General features: G+C 38.1%; 1 protein-coding gene across 5 annotated transcripts in view; it reads left to right on the plus strand.

The window, feature by feature from the left end:
• Positions 1 to 23,859, plus strand: part of dab1a (DAB adaptor protein 1a) — a 708,809-nt gene that overhangs the window by 391,104 nt on the left and 293,846 nt on the right. For all 5 annotated transcript variants that reach the window (XM_061888190.1, XM_061888192.1, XM_061888191.1 and 2 more), the window contains exons 4-6: positions 1,789 to 1,839; positions 11,100 to 11,294; positions 13,167 to 13,750. The gene's annotated coding sequence lies outside the window, so the exon portion shown is untranslated. The remainder of the gene's footprint in view (positions 1 to 1,788; positions 1,840 to 11,099; positions 11,295 to 13,166; positions 13,751 to 23,859) is intronic.

Consider the following 23,859-nt stretch of genomic DNA (forward strand, 5'->3'; position numbering starts at 1 on the left):
ACTTTTTCCACTGAGGGCCGCACACTGAAAAATCAGAGCAAGCGGGAGTCATTTGGATATTTTTTTATTTCAAAAAGCAATACAATATATTTATAAAAAATATACATTTAAGCCTCCACTCGGGCTTGATCCTGGGGACCCCAGAGGGTTTTGGTCCAAAAAATATAAAAACAAGTGTCATTATTTAGTATTTTAATTATGAATATTATTCAATAATAATAAAATATAAATAATGACACATTTTTGAATGTTGTCTCTCTGTCTGTGTTGGCCCTGCGATGAGGTGGCGACTTGTCCAGGGTGTACACCGCCTTCCGCCCGATTGTAGCTGAGATCGGCACCAGCGACCCCAAAGGGAATAAGCGGTAGAACATGGATGGATGGAATATTATTCAAGGTTTAAATCTCTAGATCAACATTACGTCTATCTGTCAATATAAAGTTGTTAAAGATTTAAGTTGTATGTGTTGTAATCCGATGGCCAGATCATACCATATGTCTTGTTTTGTTCCATTTTTGTGTCACCATGGTAGTTTATTAGTTCCACCTGTTACTCTCGGTTTACACACACCTGTTTTGCTAATCACCTGCATTATTTAAGACTGCTCCTTTTATTTGTTTGCTTTCATGCTACTGATGACGACTTGCTTTTTATACTCGCAAGCTCTCGCGCTGCATTTTGTTTATTCTAGCTCTCATGCTAATTGTTTGTTTTCCCTTTTTTGTGCCTTTGTGCCAACTGTTGTGTTTCTGTTCGTTTTCCTGGCGTCCATGCTAGCGCTATTTGTTTGCCGTTTTCTGTCTAGCATCAGTATTTGTGTTCCTAGCCTTTTTATTAGTTTAATAAATCCTTTACATCTTACCTTACGCTGTGTTCTTGTCCGACGCATCCCTGGAAGAACATTTTCGGCATCGCAATGCCACCCAGACGTCACAGTATGCCCTTTTTGTCAAAGAAAATCCAGTTTTTTTATGGAAAAACAAACACAAAATATGCAATAAATACAATTTTTTAGTGGAATATGTTGTTGTGGCTTGTGAAGCCCTTTGAGACACTCGCGATTCAGGGCTATATAAGTAAACATTGATTGATTAATAGATATTTGAGATTAAATAATTGGAGCCTTAAAAGGGGTCAATAACTCATAACTCATTGTTTTTTTATTTTTTATTTTTTATTTTTTAGTCAATGACACTTTAGAAAAAATTAATACATAAAAAAAGTCCCACTAAAATTATTGGGGATCCAATAGGGTCCTACTCATTATTGTTTAATTTTTTTTTACTTCTAACACAATAGTTTCGAGACCAACTTCAGATTCGTCCGTCAATTATAAGTTGTATTGTTGTTGTTGTTGTTGTTTTGTTCGTTTCAGGCCCTTCTTTACAGACAGAAAAAACTGCTTAGTTCTTTTAATATGTCAAACATAAAATATGCAACATTTTTCCCCCAAAAAAATTTCAAAGTGGAACATTTAATGTGATGTAACAGGTCAATATTTCATTATGACATTGATTTTGAGTCATTATTTATTTAAAAAAACAACAACTTTGTGTTAGTAAAGACAACATTGCAAAATTGTCTCATTACATTTCACCTGTCTGCTCTTTTATACCACCTTTTATACTTTTATTTTTTTTTATCGTATTTCTTAGAATGTGCCGCGGGGCCGACAAAAAAAAAAAAAAATGGCCCCCGGGGCCGCTCTTTGGACACCACGACTGTAATGGATTCCCTGACACATACTTGTTCTTAATGCCTCCCTCTCTCCTCTCATTCTTCTGCAGGTGCACACTTCCAGGAGCTCTGAGATGGCGAGCAGGTGTGGCGACGCTCAGGTGAGTTGCTCCAATGCTGCTACTTCCTGGTTCCTATTTCACTGTCCACTAATCATGGGAGGGATGGTACAGGTGGATGTGCCGCAAAAGTTTCAGACATTAAAAGGTGGATCAGACCTGCTTAGAGGTGCAGATTTAAAGAGGAACTGCACTTTTGTTTTGAAATGTTGCCCATCCTTCACGGGCATTATGAGAGACAAGAACATGTTTTTTTTTGTATTTATGGTAGGTCAGGAAAAAACGCATAGGCTATATCATCCCTACGAGACTGTTTCGCATGTTTCCCTGCTCGTCAGGGGATTTTATAGGAAAACCAGGGAAACCTGCAAAACAGGCTGGTAGGGATGATATAGCCTGTGTGTTTTTTCCTAACCTACACCTACAAAAAAACATAGGCTATATCATCCCTACAAGCCTGTTTCACAGGTTTCTCTGCTCATCAGGGGATTTTATAAAATTCCCTGACGAGCAGGGAAACCTGCCAAACAGGCTTGTAGGGATGATATAGCCTATGTTTTTTTGCCTGACCTACCGTAATTTTACCGGATTTTATAAAATTCCCTGACGAGCAGGGAAACCTGTGAAACAGGCTTGTAGGGATGATATAGCCTATGTGTTTTTTCCTGACCTACTATAATTTTACCGGATTTTATAAACTCCCCTGACGAGCAGGGAAACCTGCGAAACAGGCTTATAGGGATGATATAGCCTATGTATGTTTTCCTGACATAATGTAATTTTACCAAATTTTATATAATCCCCTGATGAGCAGGGAAACCTGCGAAACAGGCTTGTAGGGATGATATGGTCTGTGTTTTTTCGTGACGAACAGTCCTTTCACCGGATTTTATCAAATTGCCTGACGAGCAGGGAAACCTGCTAAACAGGCTTATAGGGATGATATAGCCTATGTATGTTTTCCTGACATAATGTAATTTTACCAACTTTTATATAATCCCCTGATGAGCAGGGAAACCTGTGAAACAGGCTTGTAGGGATGATATAGCCTATGTTTTTTTGCCTGACCTACCGTAATTTTACCGGATTTTATAAAATTCCCTGACGAGCAGGGAAACCTGCTAAAACAGGCTTATAGGGATGATATAGCCTATGTGTATTTTCCTGACCTAACATAATTTTACCAAATTTTATATAATCCCCTGATGAGCAGGGAAACCTGCGAAACAGGCTTGTAGGGATGATATAGCCTATGTTTTTTTGCCTGACCTACCGTAATTTTACCGGATTTTATAAAATTCCCTGACGAGCAGGGAAACCTGTGAAACAGGCTTGTAGGGATGATATAGCCTATGTGTTTTTTCCTGACCTACTATAATTTTACCGGATTTTATAAACTCCCCTGACGAGCAGGGAAACCTGCGAAACAGGCTTATAGGGATGATATAGCCTATGTATGTTTTCCTGACATAATGTAATTTGACCAAATTTTATATAATCCCCTGATGAGCAGGGAAACCTGCGAAACAGGCTTGTAGGGATGATATGGTCTGTGTTTTTTCGTGACGAACAGTCCTTTCACCGGATTTTATCAAATTGCCTGACGAGCAGGGAAACCTGCTAAACAGGCTTATAGGGATGATATAGCCTATGTATGTTTTCCTGACATAATGTAATTTTACCAACTTTTATATAATCCCCTGATGAGCAGGGAAACCTGTGAAACAGGCTCGTAGGGATGATATAGCCTATGTTTTTTTGCCTGACCTACCGTAATTTTACCGGATTTTATAAAATTCCCTGACGAGCAGGGAAACCTGCTAAACAGGCTTATAGGGATGATATAGCCTATGTGTATTTTCCTGACCTAACATAATTTTACCAAATTGTATATAATCCCCTGATGAGCAGGGAAACCTGCGAAACAGGCTTGTAGGGATTTATATAGCCTATGTGTTTTTTTCTGACCTACCGTCATTTTACCGGATATTATAAAATTCACTGACAGGCAGGGAAACCTGCGAAACAGGCTTGTAGAAATGATATAGCCTAAGTGTTTTTTCCTGACCTACCGTAATATTACTGGATTTTATAAAATTCTCTGACGAGCAGGGAAACCAGCGAAACAGGCTTGTAGGGATGATATGGTCTATGTGTTTTTTCGTGACCAACAGTCCTTTCACCGGATTTTATAAAATTGCCTGACGAGCAGGGAAACCTGCGAAACAGGCTTGTAGGGATTTATATAGCCTATGTGTTTTTTTCTGACCTACCGTCATTTTACCGGATATTATAAAATTCACTGACAGGCAGGGAAACCTGCGAAACAGGCTTGTAGAAATGATATAGCCTAAGTGTTTTTTCCTGACCTACAGTAATATTACTGGATTTTATAAAATTCTCTGACGAGCAGGGAAACCAGCGAAACAGGCTTGTAGGGATGATATGGTCTATGTGTTTTTTCGTGACCAACAGTCCTTTCACCGGATTTTATAAAATTGCCTAACGAGCAGGGAAACCTGCGAAACAGGCTTTTTGGGATGATATAGCCTGTGTTTTTTTTCTCCCTGACCTACTGTAATTTTGCCGGATTCTATAAAATTCCCTGAAGAGCAGGAAAGCTTGTGAAACAGGTTTGTACGGATGATATAGCCTATGTGTTATATTCCGTTCTACCCCGGTATTGAGCACTGTAAAACAGATAAACCACAGAAACCTTGAATATATATATAACACAGTAATAACAATATGTATGTAATATGCACAATATTTGATCATTTTAATCATTTCCGGGACTGACGTCTTCAGCGCATTGATTTCTGTTTCCATAGCAACACACCTCCTACTTATGGAAACAAACTCGTGTGTGTTTTACAATAGTGTTGTACGGATACCAATATTTTGTGTCATTTATCATTTCTACTATTTTATCAAAATTATAAAGGACAAGCTGTAAAAAAAAAAAAAAGAATATTCCACTTGTTCATTTACTGTTAAAATCTGCTTATTTTCCATTTTAACATGTTCTATCCACACTTCTGTTAAAATGTAATAATAACTTATTCTTCTGTTGTTTAGATACTTAACATTAGTTTTGGATGATACCACACATTTAAGTATCGATCCGATACCAAGTAGTTACAGGATCATATATCGGTCATATTCAAAGTCCTCATGTGTCCAGGGACATATTTCCTGAGTTTACAAACATAAAATAAATTTAAACAAAATAAAATAAAGTTTTTTGACGATAAAAAGTGTTGATGTACGCTCTTGTATTCGGTATCATTACAGTGGATGTCAAGTGTAGCTCCACCCATGGTGTTTGTTTACATTGTGACAGTGTGTAGTGAAGCATGTTTAGCCATTCCTGGTCCTGCAGTGATAATGATACTTGTAAGAAACTTACTTTATTTATCACCATAGAGGTGAGGATTAGTGATTAAGAAGTAGCTACAAAAGTGCAGACTGCGAATGGACGTTAGCTGCTAGCTAGCTAGCTAGCCATGTCTTAAAGCACCTCTTCCTGAGGGCGTTTCAGTGTTATAACTTCACCTTTATTGGTAGTTTTTAAGCCAAAATGCAATTGTCTCCCTTTATGTCTACGCACTGTCTGCTTGTAAGTACTCTGTGATTTTGCGCTGCCGAACATGCTCCTCTGTTCGTAAAACCAGCAATGACACGACGTGATCACTGCACGCCGTCATGTTAAAAAAAAAATGGGGGAACCAGTCCTTTTCATACAGAGTAAAGCATTTTTGATTCATTTGTACTGCAATATTATACTAATACCGGTATACCATACTACCCTAGTTCTAACAATGGCAGAATCGATAACAGACAACGAAGACGACTGTTTTTGTACAAATGAGGATTCACAACCTTGCATTTTTGAAGCTGAATATACATAGCCTGTTTACCTGTGGGATGTTCCAAATAAGTGCTTTGGTGAGCATTCCTCAACTTTCTCAGTCTTTTTTGCCACTTGTGCCAGCATTTTTTGTAATCACGTTCCAATCACATAATCAAATTCCAAATGAGCTAATATTTGAAAAAAATAAACTTTTCCAGTTGGAAGTATCTTGTCTTTCCAGTTTATTCAAAGAAATATAAGTTGGAAAGGATTTGCAAATCATTGTATTCCGTTTTTTTTTTTTTTTTACCATTTACACAACGTGCCATCTTTACTTTGTTTTTCGTAGTACAATTTGGAATGGAGTGCCCAAACAAAGAATTTTAATAGTTAGTGACTCATTCTCATGCTTTTTTTTCTTTTTTTTTTTCTTGACGATTACAAATTAGTCCACTACGGGGCCAAAGGAAGTTGCGAGTGGCAGCATCCTGATCAAGAAGGTGAGATACACTATTGAATTTGAGAAAGAACTTGTGGCAAATTATGAAAGCCCTACTGAAATGAGATTTTCTCATTTAAACGGGAATATCAGGTCCATTCTATGTGTCATACTTGATCATTTTGCAATATTGCCATATTTTTGCTGAAAGGATTTAGTAGAGAACATCCACGATAAAGTTCGCAACTTTTGGTCGCTCATAAAAAAGCCTTGCCTGTACCAGAAGCAGCAGACGATGTGCGCGTGACGTCACGGGTTGTAGGGCTCCTCACATCTGAACATTGTTTACAATCATGGCCACCAGCAGCGAGAGCGATTCGGACCAAGAAAGCAACAATTTCCCCTTTAATTTGAGCAAGGATGAAAGCTTCGCGGATGATCAAAGTGAGAGTGAAGGACTACAACAACAAAACAAATACACAGTGGAAGCGATTCAGATGTTATTAGACATATTTACTAGGATAATCTGCTTATTGTGTTACTAGTGTTTTATTGAGATTATATGGCCGTACCTGTACAACCTGAAGGTCATCCCCGCACCTTTCTTCAGCACCAGTCGACGGTTGGTGGCGATGCCCATCTCTGCCCTTCGCAATGGACCCTCTTTGAAACACGATCTTCCGAAATGATTGCTGCATAATACACTGTTCTTTGTGTGTGTGGTCCAATCCAACTGTGTTCGCTTGACCGCTCTGTTCCATAGTAGAGCTTCACCGTCATCTTTTGGGAATGTAAATAATGAAACACCGGCTGTGTTTATGTTGCTTAAGATGGCAGTAATACACCGCTTCCCACCTACAGCTTTCTTCTTTGACGTCTCCAGTATCCTTTGAACAAAATAGCAAAAGATTCAGCAACACAGATGTCCAGAATTCTGTGGAATTATGTGATGAAAACAGACGACTTATAGCTGGTAACGGTGCTGGAACAAAATGTCCTCTACAATGTGTGACGCATCATCATACCGCGACGTTTTAGCATGAAATTTAAAATTGCAATTTAGTAAACAAACCCGGCCGTATTGGCATGTGTTGCAATGTTAATATTTCATCATTAATATAAACTATCAGACTGTGTGGGCCCCCCTCTCGTCATGGACATGCTTTCCTATGGAAAAATTAGCAGTTTTTACCTCGTATTCAGTTTTTGCCAAACCTTTTGGAACGGATTATTATGGAGAACCGAGTAAACACTGTTGGTACACAACTGATAAGACGACCTATGAGATATCAGAACCTTTAATCCTCTTAAAAGAGCGTACGTGCCATTGGTGGCCTTTTAGCTAATCTCTCTATCCACATACAATGAACGGCGAGGTCACGTCACTGATGCATTGTGGGAGCCTGTCGGCGACAAGGGTCACCGTCGGCTCGTGCTAATCTCGCGGCGGCCCTCGTAAATTCACCTCCAGACGTATTGACGGCGTCTCAGAAGGACGCGCTTATTTATTTACAGGCGTGGAGTGATGCCTGACACGCTGCGATGAAAGTGAAGTGGCGCTGGGTGCTGTAGTGTAGTCGGGGGTTAAGCTTTTTTAATGAGGCGCTCAAAACAACTGCTTTCTATTTTTTGTATCCAAAGTGAGGTGAGGCACTTTCTCTTCTCTGCGTGTGACGCTCTGTAGCGCTAACTCAAGCATGCTATCTTCGCCAGGAAGTGACTTTTAAGAACGTACACAACCCAGCAGGCGCTAGACATTGAGATGACGTTGAGAACTTGTTGAATCAGGTCAGTTGATCTTAGATGATCTCGGGCCCAAAGAAGTTTCTGGATGTTGTTGATTAATGGCTTTCGCTTTGCATAGTAGAGCTTTAACTTGCATTTACAGATGTAGCGACCAACTGTAGTTACTGACAGTGGTTTTCTGAATTGTTCATGAGCCCATGTGGTGATATCCTTTACACACCGATGTCGCTTTTTGATGCAGTACCGCCTGAGGGATCTAAAGTCCGTAATATCATCGCTTAAGTGCAGTGATTTCTCCGGATTCTCTGAACCTTTTGATGATATTACAGACCGTGGATGGTGAAAACCCTAAATTCCTTGCAATAGCTGGTTGAGAAATTTTGTTCTTAAACTATTTGACAATTAGCTCACGCATTTGTTCACAAAGTGGTGACCTCGCCCCGACCTTGTTTGTGAATGACCAAGCAGTTCATGGAAGCTGCTTTTATACCCAATCACGGCACCCACCTGTTCCCAACTAGCCTGTACACCTGTGGGATGTTCCAAATAAGTGTTTGATGAGCATTTGCAGCAACTTCCTCAAGTCTTTTTTGCCACTTGTGCCAGCTTTTTTGCAACATGCTGCAGGCACCAAATTCCAAATGAGCTACCATTCGCAAAAAAATAACATTTTCCAGTTGGGACGTCAAATATCTTGTCTTTGTGGTCTACTCAAATGAATATAAGTTGAAAAGGATTTGCAAATCATTGCATATTTACACACACATTCATATTTATTGTACATATCTGTCCAGAGTGTACCCCTCCTTCTGCCCGAATGCAGCTGAGATAGGCTCCAGCACCCCCCGTGTAGCGACAAACTGTAGTTACTGACAGTGGTTTTCTGAATTGTTCATGAGCCCATGTGGTGATATCCTTTACACACCGATGTCGCTTTTTGATGCAGTACCGCCTGAGGGATCTAAAGTCCGTAATATCATTGCTTAAGTGCAGTGATTTCTCCGGATTCTCTGAACCTTTTGATGATATTATAGACCGTAGATGGTGAAATCCCTAAATTCCTTGCAATAGCTGGTTGAGAAATGTTGTTCTTAAACTGTTTGACAATTTGCTCACGCATTTGTTCACCAAGTGGTGACCCTCGCCCCGTCCTTGTTTGTGAATGACCGAGCATTTCATGGAAGCTGCTTTTATCCCCAATCACGGCACCCACCTGTTCCCAACTAGCCTGTTCACCTGTGAGATGTTCCAAATAAGTGTTTGATGAGCATGTGCAGCAAATTTCTCAAATCTTTTTTTGCCATTTGTGCCAGCTTTTTTGCAACATGTTGCAGGCACCAAATTCCAAATGAGTTACCATTTGCAAAAAAAGAAAATTTTCCAGTTGGGACGTCAAATATCTTGTCTTTGCGGTCTACTCAATTGAATATAAGTTGAAAAGGATTTGCGTATCATTGCATATTTACACACACATTCATATTTATTGTACATATCTGTCCAGAGTGTACCCCTCCTTCTGCCCGAATGCAGCTGAGATAGGCTCCAGCACCCCTCCGTGTAGCGACAAACTGTAGTTACTGACAGTGGTTTTCTGAATTGTTCCTGAGCCCATGTGGTGATATCCTTTACACACCAATGTCGCTTTTTGATGCAGTACCGCCTGAGGGATCTAAAGTCCGTAATATCATCGCTTAAGTGCAGTGATTTCTCCGGATTCTCTGAACCTTTTGATGATATTACAGACCGTAGATGGTGAAAACCCTAAATTCCTTGCAATAGCTGGTTGAGAAATTTTGTTCTTAAACTGTTTGACAATTTGCTCACGCATTTGTTCACAAAGTGGTGACCTCGCCCCGACCTTGTTTGTGAATGACCAAGCATTTCATGGAAGCTGCTTTTATACCCAATCACGGCACCCACCTGTTCCCAACTAGCCTGTTCACCTGTGGGATGTTCCAAATAAGTGTTTGATGAGCATTTGCAGCCACTTTCTTAAGTCTTTTTTGCCACTTATGTCAGCTTTTTTGCAACATGGTGCAGGCACCAAATTCCAAATGAGCTAGCATTTGCAAAAAAAAAACATTTTCCAGTTGGGACGTCAAATATCTTGTCTTTGTGGTCTACTCAATTGAATATAAGTCGAAAAGGATTTGCAAATAATTGCATATTTACACACACATTCATATTTATTGTACATATCTGTCCAGGGTGTACCCCGCCTTCCGCCCGAATGCAGCTGAGATAGGCTCCAGCACCCCTCCGTGTAGCGACAAACTGTAGTTACTGACAGTGGTTTTCTGAATTGTTCCTGAGCCCATGTGGTGATATCCTTTACACACTGATGTCGCTTTTTGGCGCAGTACCGCCTGAGGAATCGGAAGTCTGTAATATCATCGCTTAAGTGCAGTGATTTCTCCAGATTCTCTGAACTTTTTGATGATATTACAGACCGTAGATGGTGAAATCCCTAAATTCCTCGCAAAAGCTCGTTGAGAAATGTTGTTCGTAAACATCTCGACAATTTGCTCACGCATTTGTTCACAAAGTGGTGACCTCGCCCCGACCTTGTTTGTGAATGACCAAGCATTTCATAGAAGCTGCTTTTATACCTAATCACAGCACCCACCTGTTCCCAACTAGCCTGTTCACCTGTGGGATGTTCCAAACAAGTGTTTGATGAGCATTTGTAGCAACTTTCTCAAGTCTTTTTTTGCCACTTGGGCCAGCTTTTTTGCAACATGTTGCAGGCACCAAATTCCAAATGAGATACCATTCGCAAAAAAAATAACATTTTCCAGTTGGGACGTCAAATATCTTGTCTTTGCAGTCTACTCAATTGTATATAAGTCGAAAAGGATTTGCAAATCATTGCATATTTATACACACATTCATATTTACTGTACATAATTGTCCAGGGTGTACGCCGCCTTCCGCCCGAATGCAGCTGAGATAGGCTCCGGCACCCCTCCGTGTAGTGACAAACTGTAGTTACTGACAGTGGTTTTCTGAATTGTTCCTGAGCCCATGTGGTGATATCCTTTACACACTGATGTTGCTTTTCCCTAATGAATAATCCCGTTGTCTCATTAGCATGCCGCCTGAAGCAAGTGTTCACATCTCCCATAGAGGGCACGTGTAGGTTTTTGTCTCTGCAAAGTAGAGAAAACTTTACTTTAACTTCACAGCAGCAAAGTGTGTGTGTGTGCGTGTGTGTGTGTGTGTGAGGTTTATTTCAAGAGCGACGTTTTGTCTTCTCCATTACAGTACATGAAGAGCCGAACGAGGACCGACATAAGGATGCTGTAATCTTCCAGCAAGAGTTGTTTGTGCGGGAGAAAAAAAACAATACGCTCGCAGTTAGAATGGAAAATTTGGCGAGAGAAAAAGAGTTGCCGGATGAACTTGTTTGCTTTCGAGCTGAGACGAGGCCCTCCGGAAAGGAAGACGAGGGAGTGGAAGGTGAGCGAAGGAAGCAGACGCTGCTGATGTAAGATCACATCAACGGGGGGAGGAGGAGACGGAGGTGTGGGAGTTACGTTTAAATAAAGCCCCGTTTAGTTTCAGTTTTAATTTGATTTTGGCGCCGCCGGTGGACCGAAGCGGTAGTGTTTTGCCAGAAAACCACATTTAAAATGGTAAATGGGGGTATACTTGTATCAAGCTTTTCTACCTGCAAGGTATACAAAGCACTATTTCCACATTCACCCATTCATTTACCCCAGGGGTTACCAAAGCGGTACCGGGCACAAGGTCGCCCGTAAGGACCAGATGAGTCGCCCGCTGGCCTGTTCTAAAAATAGCTCAAATAGCAGCACTTACCAGTGAGCTGCCTCTATTTTTTAAATAGTATTTATTTACTAGTAAGCTGGTCTCGCTTTGCTCAACATTTTTAATTCTAAGAGAGAAAACTCAAATAGAATTTGAAAATCCAAGAACATAATTTAAAGACTTGGTTTTCCCTTGTTTAAATAAATTCATTTATTTTTTTACATTACAAAACAATTTTAGAGAAAAAAATACAACCTTAAAAATGATTTTAGGATTTTAAAACACATGTTTACCTTTTAAATTCCTTCCTCTTCTTTCCTGACAATTTAAATCAATGTTCAATTATTTGTTTTATTTTTTATTGTAAAGAATAATAAATACATTTTTATTTAATTTTTCATTTTATCTCTGGTTTTTTCGACGAAGAAACTTTGTAAAGTATTTTTTCAAACTTATTATGATTAAAATTCAAAAAAAATATTCTGGCAAATCCAGAAAATCTGTAGAATCCAATTTAAATCTTATTTCAAAGTCTTTTGAAATTAGATTTAAATTTTTGTTCTAGAAAATCTAGAATAAATAATGATTTGTCTTTGTTAGAAATATAGCTTGGTCCAATTTGTTATATATTCTAACAAAGTGCAGATTGGATTTTAACCTATTTAAAACATGTCATCAAAATCCTAAAATTATTCTTAATCAGAAAAAAATTACTAATATTCCATAAATTCTTTTTTTTTATTTTTTCAAAAATATTCGAATTAGCTAGTTTTTCTCTTCTTTTTTTAGGTTGAATTTTGAATTTTAAAGAGTCAAAATTTGAGATAAACTATATTTCATAATTTATTTTTTTATTTTTTTTCCTGTTTTCTCCTCTCTTAAACTGTTCAATGAAGTGTTTTTTTCATCATTTATTCTCTACAAAAAACCTTCTGTAAAAGGGAAAAAAAAATGTTTCCACCCCCATGCTTCACAGTAGGTGTGGTGTTCTTGGGATGCAACTCAGTATTCTTCTTCCTCCAAACACGATGAGTTGAGTTTATACCAAAATGGATACATGGATGATACAGCAGAGGATTGGGAGAATGTCATGTGGTCAGATGAAACCAAAATAGAACTTTTTGGTATAAACTCAACTCATCGTGTTTGGAGGAAGAAGAATACTGAGTTGCATCCCGAGAACACCACACCTACTGTGAAGCATGGGGGTGGAAACATCATGCTTTGGGGCTGTTTTTTCTGCTAAGGGGACAGGACGATTGATCCGTGTTGAGGAAAGAATGAATGGGGCCATGTATCGTGAGATTTTGAGACAAAACCTCCTTCCATCAGTGAGCGCTTTGAATGGTTGACCAAATACTTATTTTCCACCATAATTTACAAATAATTTCTTTAAAATTCCTACAATGTGAAATCCTGGATTTTTTTTCCACATTCTGTCTCTCATAGTTGAAGTGTACCTATGATGAAAATTACAGACCTCTGTCATCATTTTAAGTGGGAGAACTTGCCCAGTCGGTGGCTGACTAAATACTTTTTTTTGCCCCTCTGTATGTGAACCAGGACAGGCCGAGTAATCCTCCCCTCCTCATGGTCAAGTTGGGGAGGCACATCCAATTTCTCTCCTCCTTTCATCTCCTCCTCATTACACTTTGCTAATATACCCCCCCACCCCCTCCCCACTTCCCTTGAAAGCTGCAAATAGGACAGTCCAGCAGCGGAGGGGTTAAGAGGAGCCCTCCTTGGTGATTGGCTGGCGTGAGGCAGGAAGGCGGTAACCAGGCAACCTCGGAGAGGGAGAGCACGGCAGAGGAGAGGAGGGAGGATAGTGAGGAAAAGGCGCTGAAAGAAGACTAGGCATAGTTTGGAGGGGGGGGAAGGAGACTGTCTTTGGAAAGAAAAAGAGAGTGAGAGAGAGAGATGTGAGGAAGCGTCTCCTTGGGATGGACAACTGGATTATAAATGTCCCTGCTCCAACTCTCTGTGGATGTGTGAATGAACCAGGGGGACACACACTGGATTGGATTGGATTCTAAGAAAAAAGAAAAAAAAAATAGAACAAACCTTTTTTTTGTTGTTGTTGTTGGTGTTTTTTTGAACTGAACATGGGAAGTAAGTGTGCTGATTTTTGCCTGCAAGGTGCAAAGGTGAGTGCTAGAATGGAGCGGCAAAGTGATGCTCCACTCACTGCAATGCAATATTCGCTGCAGCATTGAGATGTCGTGCACGCGTGTTTATAGCTACGTGTGTGTGTGAATGGGGGGCAATGCAACATATAGGCGAGGTGTGTGTGTGTGATTAGGTGGGGATGCAAGACTGCTGCATTCTTCAGCCTGTGGCCGTGCGTGAAGGGTTGACGATTGAAAGTGCTTATTATGTGCCCATAAAGTTTATTTAGGCATGTTCTCACTTCCTGTCGGTCAAACGGAGCGACGCGGTCGGTTGTGCAGAAATGAAGAGGCGGAGGCGGTGGCCTGCTTAGTGTGCGGAGGTTTTGCCAGCGATGTGTCTCGTCACGGTCATGTGTGTGTGTGTGTGTGTGTGTGTGTGTGTGGGGAAAATGAGTTAAGGTTTATCGAGCGGGTGCGCTTTTGAGGGAGAGGATGCGCAACACTTGCCAGTTTATTAGGGAAGCTGTGGTCTTCGTCGGTGGTGTGTTTGGGCCGGGGAGACCGGAGTGTGGCCGTCCCTAATGTTTGGTCCGTTCAAATTGTGGGAAGTACAGTTAGTTGCCGTGCGCGTTCAAGGATGAAGGGAAAACACTTTGATTTTAGTTGTGAAGTACTTTTGAGCCTTTTGAGGGTTGTTTCCCCCGTGTGTCGATAAACTCACTCATGGGAAGGTCGAGTGTAAGTTTTTTTTTTATCTGCTATTCTTTGGGATTTTTCATTAAAGTAAGTTTTACACCCCCTCAAAAAAAAACTAAAAAAAAAAAATATATATACATATATATATAACATATATAATATACATAAATATATACATATGTATGCATGTATTTATTTATATATATGCAGATATTTATATATATATGTATGTATATTTGTACATATATACATGCATATGTATATATGTATTTATATATGTATGTATATGTATATATCTGTATATATGTATGTGTATGTATACATGTGTATATGTATCAATCCATTCATCCATTTTGTACTGCTTGTCCTCATCACAAAGCCAATCCAGATAGACATGTGTAATATATATATATATATATATATATATATATATATATATATATATATGTATATGTATGTATATAATATATGTATGTATATATATATATGTATGTATATGTATGTATATATAATATATGTATGTATATATATATGTATGTATATATAATGTATGAATGTATGTATATGTATGTATATATAATATATGTATGTATATATATATGTATGTATATATAATGTATGAATGTATGTATGTATATATATATGTGTATATATGTATGTATATATATAATATATGTATATATATGTATGTATATATATAAATGTATGTATATATGTATATGTATATAAATATATATGTATGTATATATGTATATGTATATAAATATATATGTATGTATAATATATATGTATGTATATATAATATATATGTATATATGCATATATATGTATATATATGCATATAAATTTATGTGTATATATGTACAGTGTATATATGTACAGTATGTGTGTATATGTATAGACATGTATGTATATGAATGTATATATATATATATATATATATATATATATATATATATATATATATATATATATACACTGTGTAAATATGTGTATATATGCATATATGAATATATATATATTTTGAATGTTGGTGTGTGTATGTAAATAAGTGTATATGTATGTATGTGTATATATATATATATATGTATATATATGTATGTCTACATGTATATGTATAAATATATATATATATACACATATATAAAACTGTGTAAATATGTGTATATATGCATATATGAATATATATATATGTTGAATGTTTGTGTGTGTATGTAAATAAGTGTATATGTATGTATGTAGGTATGTGTATATATATATATATATACATATATATATATATACATACATACATATAATACATATATGTATGTGTGTGTCTATGTATGTGTATTTGTATATATATATTTTTTTCTCCCTGCTTGAAGTGGCTCATTAGATATTCATTTGTATGAGTTTAGGTCAAAAGAGCATGTCTTAGTCGACAAAATGTGTGCCCTACAAAGGGTTTAAACTAAATATTTCATACAGCTAAAGCCACTTTTTGAACTGCAGCTTACTTATTATTCACATAAAAGGTGAAATGAATCATTCGCCAATTATGTTTTCTTGTTGCGTTACTTCAAAGTCCCCGCAAACACATTACCGCCTAACGTCCTTCTTCTTACTTCTGCTTGCATGGGCCCAGCAGGCTAACCAGGTCGTCATAGTAACCCCACAAGAATTGTTAGGAAGCTCAAAGAAAGAAAGAGGGGGAAGAAGAAAATAAAATGAAGGAGTGCTTTCTGTTGCCCTCGTTCAAATCTGAAGCTCCTTAAGGGAGTCCAGTCCCCCCCCGCTTGTGTGTCCCCTAAGTCACGTTGCTGCTCCAGTGCTGCTTTTGTTAGATTTGTGCACTAAAAAGCTGTTTTAGGAGTGTGCGGCGCTGAATATAAATCACTTCAAGCTCCTTCTTGTCGCCTAACAGTCTTCCAGCCTTTGCAAAAGTAGCCTTGAAGAGTTTATTTGTCGTCGACAAACGGCAAATGATTTTTACCCACAATGCCGAGCCCAAAGCCCGTTTTTCAAATCAAAACAAACACATTTAACACATCAAAATGTTGGATTTTACATCCTAAGTAGGGTAGCCGAAATACAAACCCCAAAACCGGTGAAGTTGGCACGTTCTGTAAATGGTAAATAAAAGCTAAATACAATTATTTGCAAATCCTTTTCAACGTATTCGATTGCAAAGACTGCAGAGACGAGATATTTAGTGTTCCAACTGTGTCATTTTTTGCAAATATTTAGCTCATTTGGAATTTGACGCCTGCAACGTGTTTAAAAAAAGCTGGCACAAGTGGCAAAAAAGACTGAGAAAGTTGAAGGATGCTCATCAAACACTTATTCGGAACATCCCACAGGTGGTCAGGCTAATGGGGAACAGGCGGTTGCCATGAATGGGTGTAAAAGCCAATGAAACACTCAGTCATTCACAAACAAGGACGGGGCGAGGGTCACCACTTTGTCAACAAATGCGTGAGCTAATTGTCCAAACAGTATAAGAACAACATTTCTCAACCAGCTATTGCAAGGAATTTAGAGATTTCACCATCGTATGATCATCAAAAGGTTAAAAATCAATGCACTTAAGCAGCAAGGCCGAAAATCAACGTTGAATGCCCGGGAACTTCGATCCCTCAGGCGGGTACTGCATAAAAAACTGACATCAGTGTAAAAAGGACATCGCCATATGGGCTCAGGAACACTTCAGAAAACTACTGTCAGTAACTAAAGTTGGTCGGTACATCTGTAAGTGCAAGTTAAAACTCTACTATGGAGAGCTAAAACCATTTGTCAACAACACCCAGAAACACCGTGGGCTTCACTGGGCCCAAACTCATCTAAGATTGACTGATACAAAGTGGAAAAGTGTTCTGTGGTTTGACAAATTGTTTTTGGAAACTGTAAGTTGTGTCCTCCGGTCCAATGAGGAAAAGAACCAGCTGGACTGTTATACAGTTGGCGTAAAGTTCAAAAGCCAGCATCTGTGATGATATGGGGGTGTATTGGTGCCCAAGGCATGGGTAACTTACACATCTCTGAAGGCACCATTAATGCTGAAAGGTACATACAAATTTTGGAGCTACATATCTTGCCAGCCAGCCAGCGTTATCATGGACGCCCCTGCTTATTTCAGCAAGAAAATGCCAATTCACATGTTACAACAGCGTGGCTTCATGGTAAAAGAGTGTGGGTACTAGACTGGCCTGCCTGTAGTCCAGACCTGTCTCCCATTGAAAATGTGTGGCACATTATGACGCGTTAAATACGGAGACTCCGAACTGTTGAACAACTTAAGCTGTACATCAAGCAAGAATGGGAAAGAATTCCACCTGAAAAGCTTCAAAACTTGATCTCCTCAGTTCCCAAACGTTTACTGAGTGTTGTTAAAAGGAAAGGCCATGTAACACAGTGGTAAAAATGCCCCTGTACCAACTTTTTTGCAATGTTTTGCTGCAATTAAATTCTAAGTTAATGATTATTTGCAAAAACAATAAAATAAATAGTTACTCAGTTAGAACATTAAATATATTGTCTTTGCAGTCTATTCAAATGAATATAAGTTGAAAAGGATTTGCAAATCATTGTATTCTGTTTTTATTTACCATTTACACAACTTGACAACTTCACTGGTTTTGTTTTTTTAGTACATTTGGAATGGAGTGCCCGATCATTTTGTACAAAATGGTTGGCAATGGTTATTTTTCCACGACTTTAGATGCATTGATTTCCAGAAAATGTTCACCAATTGATAAATCATAAGTTTGACTTCAGTTTTTTTTTTTCTTATACTTTGTTTTTAATACTTCTTTGACAGCTTTGTGATCTTGATATCTGGACTCACTTCATGTATTTCCACAAAAAGAATGCCATAATATTTGTGGATTTTCAAACTGTAGCTTTGACTATGAGGAGTCACACTAATACCTTTCTGACAGCATTATAATCTTGCAAGACTTGTTGATATCTCAGCTCATGCCAAGCATGCCAGAGAGAGTTCACAGATTTAATGGCATACTTTTCCAAAAATCTTAGTTTCTTAGTTTTGGATTTGTGAACTCTAGCTTTGGCTTTTGGGGGTTGACACTAATACCTTTGTGACAATGTTACCATCTTGGAAGATCGGTTGATATCTCAGCTAATATGATATTTGGTATTGCATTTTTCTCTAGAAAAGGTTAGTTGATTGATGAATTGTGGGTTTTGACCATTGAGGTTCCCGACTCTATCGCTAATTCTTCTCTGACAGTATTAAGATAATGCTAGACCTGTTGATATCTCGGCTGGTATTATAATTGGAAAGGTTTGTCCACAGAATTTAGTGCATTTGTCTCCAGAAAACATCAATGGGTGAATTGTAGGCCTGACTTTTGAGGTTCCCCACTTTATCAGTACTACTTCTGATAGATTTGTGATCTTGGAAGATTTGTGCATATCTCCACTCATGTCATACAGTATTTGGCAATCTATTTCTGTGACTTAAGAGGCATATTTTCTTAAAAAAGATGCAAGTTGGATTAAATACCTCTGACAACATTATAATCTTGCAAGACTTGTTGATATCTCAGCTCATGCCAAGCATGGCAGAGATAGTTCACAGATTTAATGGCATACTTTTCCAGAAATCTTAGTTTCTTAGGTTTGGATTTGTGAACTATAGCTTTGGCTTTTGAGGGTTCACACTAATACTTTTGTGACAATGTTACGATCTTGGAAGATCGGTTGATATCTCCGCTAATATGATGTTTGGTATTGCATTTTTCTCTAGAAAAGGTTAGTCGATTGATGAATTGTGGGATTTGACCATTGAGGTTCCCGACTCTATTGCTAATTCTTCTCTGACAGTATTGGGATAAGGCTTGATCGGTTGATATCTCGGCTTGTATCATCATTGGAAATGTTTGTCCACAGAATTCATTGCATTTGTCTCCAGAAAACATCAATGGGTGAATTGTAGGCTTGACTTTTGAGGTTCCCCACTTTATCAGTACTACGTCTGATAGATTTGTGATCTTGGAAGATTTGTGCATATCTCCACTCATGTCATACAGTATTTGGCAATCTATTTCTGTGACTTAAGAAGCATATTTTCTTAAAAAAGATGCAAGTTGGATTAAATACCTCTGACAACAATATAATCTTGCAAGACTTGTTGATATCTCAGCTCATGCCAAGCATGGCAGAGATAGTTCACAGATTTAATGGCATACTTTTCCAGAAATGTTAGTTTCTTAGTTTTGGATTTGTGAACTATAGCTTTGGCTTTTGAGGGTTGACACTAATACCTTTGTGACAATGTTACCATCTTGGAAGATCTGTTGATATCTCTGCTAATATGATGTTTTGTATTGCATTTTTCCCGCAACCTGAGAGGCACATTTCTCTGGAAAAGGTTAGTCGATGGATAAATTGTGGGCTTGAGATTCCTGACTATATCCCTAATTCTTTTCTGACAGTATTGGGATGAAGCAAGATCTGTTGATATGTCAGCTTGTGTCATGATTGGAAATGTTTTTTTTTCCCATATATTTCATTGCCTAGTTCTCCAGAAAACATCAATGGGTGAATTGTAGGCTTGACTTTTGAGGTTCCCCACTTTATCAGTACTACTTCTCTGATAGAGTTGTAATCTTGGGAGATTTGTGCATATCTCGACTCATGTCATACAGTATTTGGCAATCTATTTTTGTGACTTAAGAGGCATATTTGTCTTAAAAAAGATGCAAGTTTGATTCAATACCTCTGACAGCATTATAATCTCGCAAGACTTGTTGATATCTCAGCTCATGCCAAGTATGGCAGAGATAGTTCACGGATTTATTGGCATACTTTTCCAGAAATCTTAGTTTCTTAGTTTTGAATTTGCGAACTATTGCTTTGGATTTTGAGGGTTCACACTCATGCCTTTGTGACAATGTTACCATCTTGAGAGATTGGTTGATATCTCAGCTAATATGATGTTTGGTATTGCATTTTCCGCGACCTGGAGGTTAGTCGATGGATGAATTGTGGGTTTGACTATTGAAGTTGCCGACTATATCGCTAATTCTTCTTTGACAATATTGGGATAATGCAAGATTTGTCTATATCTCGGCTCGTGTCATGATTGGAAATGTTTGCACATTTCTCCAGAAAACATTAATGGGTGACTTAAAGGTTTGACGTCTCTGTGATCTTGGAAGATTTGTGCATATCTTGGCTCATGTCATTTTTGGCAATGTATTTGTGTGACTTAAGAGGCATATTCTCTTTAAAAAAGATGTTAAATATGCAAAGTGTACGTTGGATTTAATACCTCTGACAGCATTATAATATGGTCTGTCTTATGGCAGACTTTTTGATACAGCGTTTGTATCGCTGTCTAATTAGTCAATGTATTGTTGGTTCTGTGGACGTGAAAATGGAACCAGCCCAGCCTGTGAGCTAATTTTTAAGTTTACCCTCTCTTCTGTCCACCATTTTAATCCCCACCCTGCTTTTTCTTCTTTGTTACTTTTGGCGGACGGCATCATGCGCAAATAACAGTAGCTCTGGCGGCCTTAAATTGACTCAGCAGCACCACCTGTTGATGTAGAATGCAAATTACGGGTGCTCTGAGTGCAAGTGCGGGGATCACTCTGGGTGGAATTTTGCTGCCAAAATGGTTGAATATCACTGCCTAAAGTTTTAACATGAAGAAAATAGTTTTTATACTTGAGAATTTTTTTTTTTAACTGAAAAAAATAGTTTTTGTACTTATTTTTCAGGTTTTTTTGTAGACTAACAACATTTGCGATATATTAGATGGATGTTTTTACACTTGCTTATTATTTTGTAATCACGGATAATTGTATTTATACATTCAAATCCATTTTTTCTACTTGCAAAATTATTTTTTTTTACTTGGAAATCAATTTTTTACTTGCAGAGAATAGTTTTTATACTTTCAAATAATTTTTTTTTAATTGCAGAAACATATATATATGTATTTTTTAACTTACAAAACTTTTTTACTTTCAAAAAATGCTTTTGTACTTATAAATACATTTTTTTTTAGACTTTTACATGCCAGTTGAATTTGTTTGTCTTTTAATTGAAGAAATTGGTTTTTATACTTGTAAATAATTTTTTATACTTGCATATTTTTTTTTGTGGCAATTAATTTTTTTGATTGAAGAAAATAGAATTATACTTGCTAATCGTTTTTTTCTTACCCACAGATAATCATTTTTTTTTTACTTCAAATAAATTTTTTTACTTAAAAAAAATGTTTTTATACTTGTGAATATTTTTTTTAACTTGTACAACAACTTTTGGGGTATTTTTACATGTGAGTTGATTTTTTTTCATTTGAAGAATTTGTGTTCACACTTGTGAATAGCTTTATTTAATATTGAAGAACATTGTTTTTAATACTTGCAAATCGTTTTATTTTTACTTGCAGAAAATAGTTTTTTAAGCTATTTTTTTATTTGAAAAAAGGATTTTATAATTGTAAATCATTTTTTACTTACAGAAAATATTTTTGAAGCTATTTTTTTAATTAAAAAAAATTACTTTATACTTTTAAATAAAAACATTTTATTCCAGAGAATTATTTTCTTTTTTCCATGCAAAATCATTTTCTAAATTGAAGAAAAAAAAATTGTATACTTGCAAATCCATCCATTTTCTACCGCTTATTCCCTTTCGGGGTCGCGGGGGGCGCTGGCGCCTATCTCAGCTACAATCGGGCGGAAGGCGGGGTACACCCTGGACAAGTCGCCACCTCATCGCAGGGCCAACACAGATAGACAGACAACATTCACACTCACATTCACACACTAGGGCCAATTTTAGTGTTGCCAATCAACCTATCCCCAGGTGCATGTCTTTGGAAGTGGGAGGAAGCCGGAGTACCCGGAGGGAACCCACGCATTCACGGGGAGAACATGCAAACTCCACACAGAAAGATCCCGAGCCTGGATTTGAACCCAGGACTGCAGGACCTTCGTATTGTGAGGCAGACGCACTAACCCCTCTGCCGCCGTGAAGCCTACTTGCAAATCGTTTTTTTTAATTGCAGAATTTAAAAAAACAAAACATTTTTTACTTGTAAATCAAATGTATTTACTTGAAAAAAATGTTCCTATACTTTTGAATACATTTTTTACTTGCATATATTTTTAACTTGTAAATCAATCAATCAATCAATCAATCAATGTTTACTTATATAGCCCTAAATCACTAGTGTCTCAAAGGGCTGCACAAACCACCACGACATCCTCGGTAGGCCCACATAAGGGCAAGGAAAACTCACACCCAGTGGGACATCGGTGACAATAATGACCCAGTGGGACGTCGGTGACAATGATGACTATGAGAACCTTGGAGAGGAGGAAAGCAATGGATGTCGAGCGGATCTAACATGATACTGTGAAAGTTCAATCCACAATGGATCCAACACAGTCGCGAGAGTCCAGTCCAAAGCGGATCCAACACAGCAGCGAGAGTCCCGTTCACAGCGGAGCCAGCAGGAAACCATCCCAAGCGGAGGCGGATCAGCATCGCAGAGATGTCCCCAGCCGATACACAGGCGAGCAGTACATGGCCACCGGATCGGACCGGACCACCTCCACAAGGGAGAGTGGGACATAGAAGAAAAAGAAAAGAAACGGCAGATCAACTGGTCTAAAAAGGGAGTCTATTTAAAGGCTAGAGTATACAAATGAGTTTTAAGGTGAGAGTTAAATGCTTCTACTGAGGTGGCATCTCGAACTTTTACCGGGAGGGCATTCCAGAGTACTGGAGCCCGAACGGAAAACGCTCTATAGCCCGCAGACTTTTTTTGGGCTTTGGGAATCACTAACAAGCCGGAGTCCTTTGAACGCAGATTTCTTGCCGGGACATATGGTGCAATACAATCGGCAAGATAGGATGGAGCTAGACCGTGTAGTATTTTATACGTAAGTAGTAAAACCTTAAAGTCACATCTTAAGTGCACAGGAAGCCAGTGCAGGTGAGCCAGTACAGGCGTAATGTGATCAAACTTTCTTGTTCTTGTCAAAAGTCTAGCAGCCGCATTTTGTACCAACTGTAATCTTTTAATGCTAGACATGGGGAGACCCGAAAATAATACGTTACAGTAGTCGAGGCGAGACGTAACAAACGCATGGATAATGATCTCAGCGTCTTTAGTGGACAGAATGGAGCGAATTTTAGCGATATTACGGAGATGAAAGAAGGCCGTTTTAGTAACGCTTTTAATGTGTGCCTCAAAGGAGAGAGTTGGGTCGAAGATAATACCCAGATTCTTTACCGTGTCGCCTTGTTTAATTGTTTGGTTGTCAAATGTTAGAGTTGTATTATTAAATAGAGTTCGGTGTCTAGCAGGACCGATAATCAGCATTTCCGTTTTTTTGGCGTTGAGTTGCAAAAAGTTAGCGGACATCCATTGTTTAATTTCATTAAGACACGCCTCCAGATGACTACAATCCGGCGTGTTGGTC

This window comes from Nerophis ophidion, linkage group LG26 (assembly GCF_033978795.1).
Source record: "Nerophis ophidion isolate RoL-2023_Sa linkage group LG26, RoL_Noph_v1.0, whole genome shotgun sequence".
Taxonomy (NCBI): domain Eukaryota; kingdom Metazoa; phylum Chordata; class Actinopteri; order Syngnathiformes; family Syngnathidae; genus Nerophis; species Nerophis ophidion.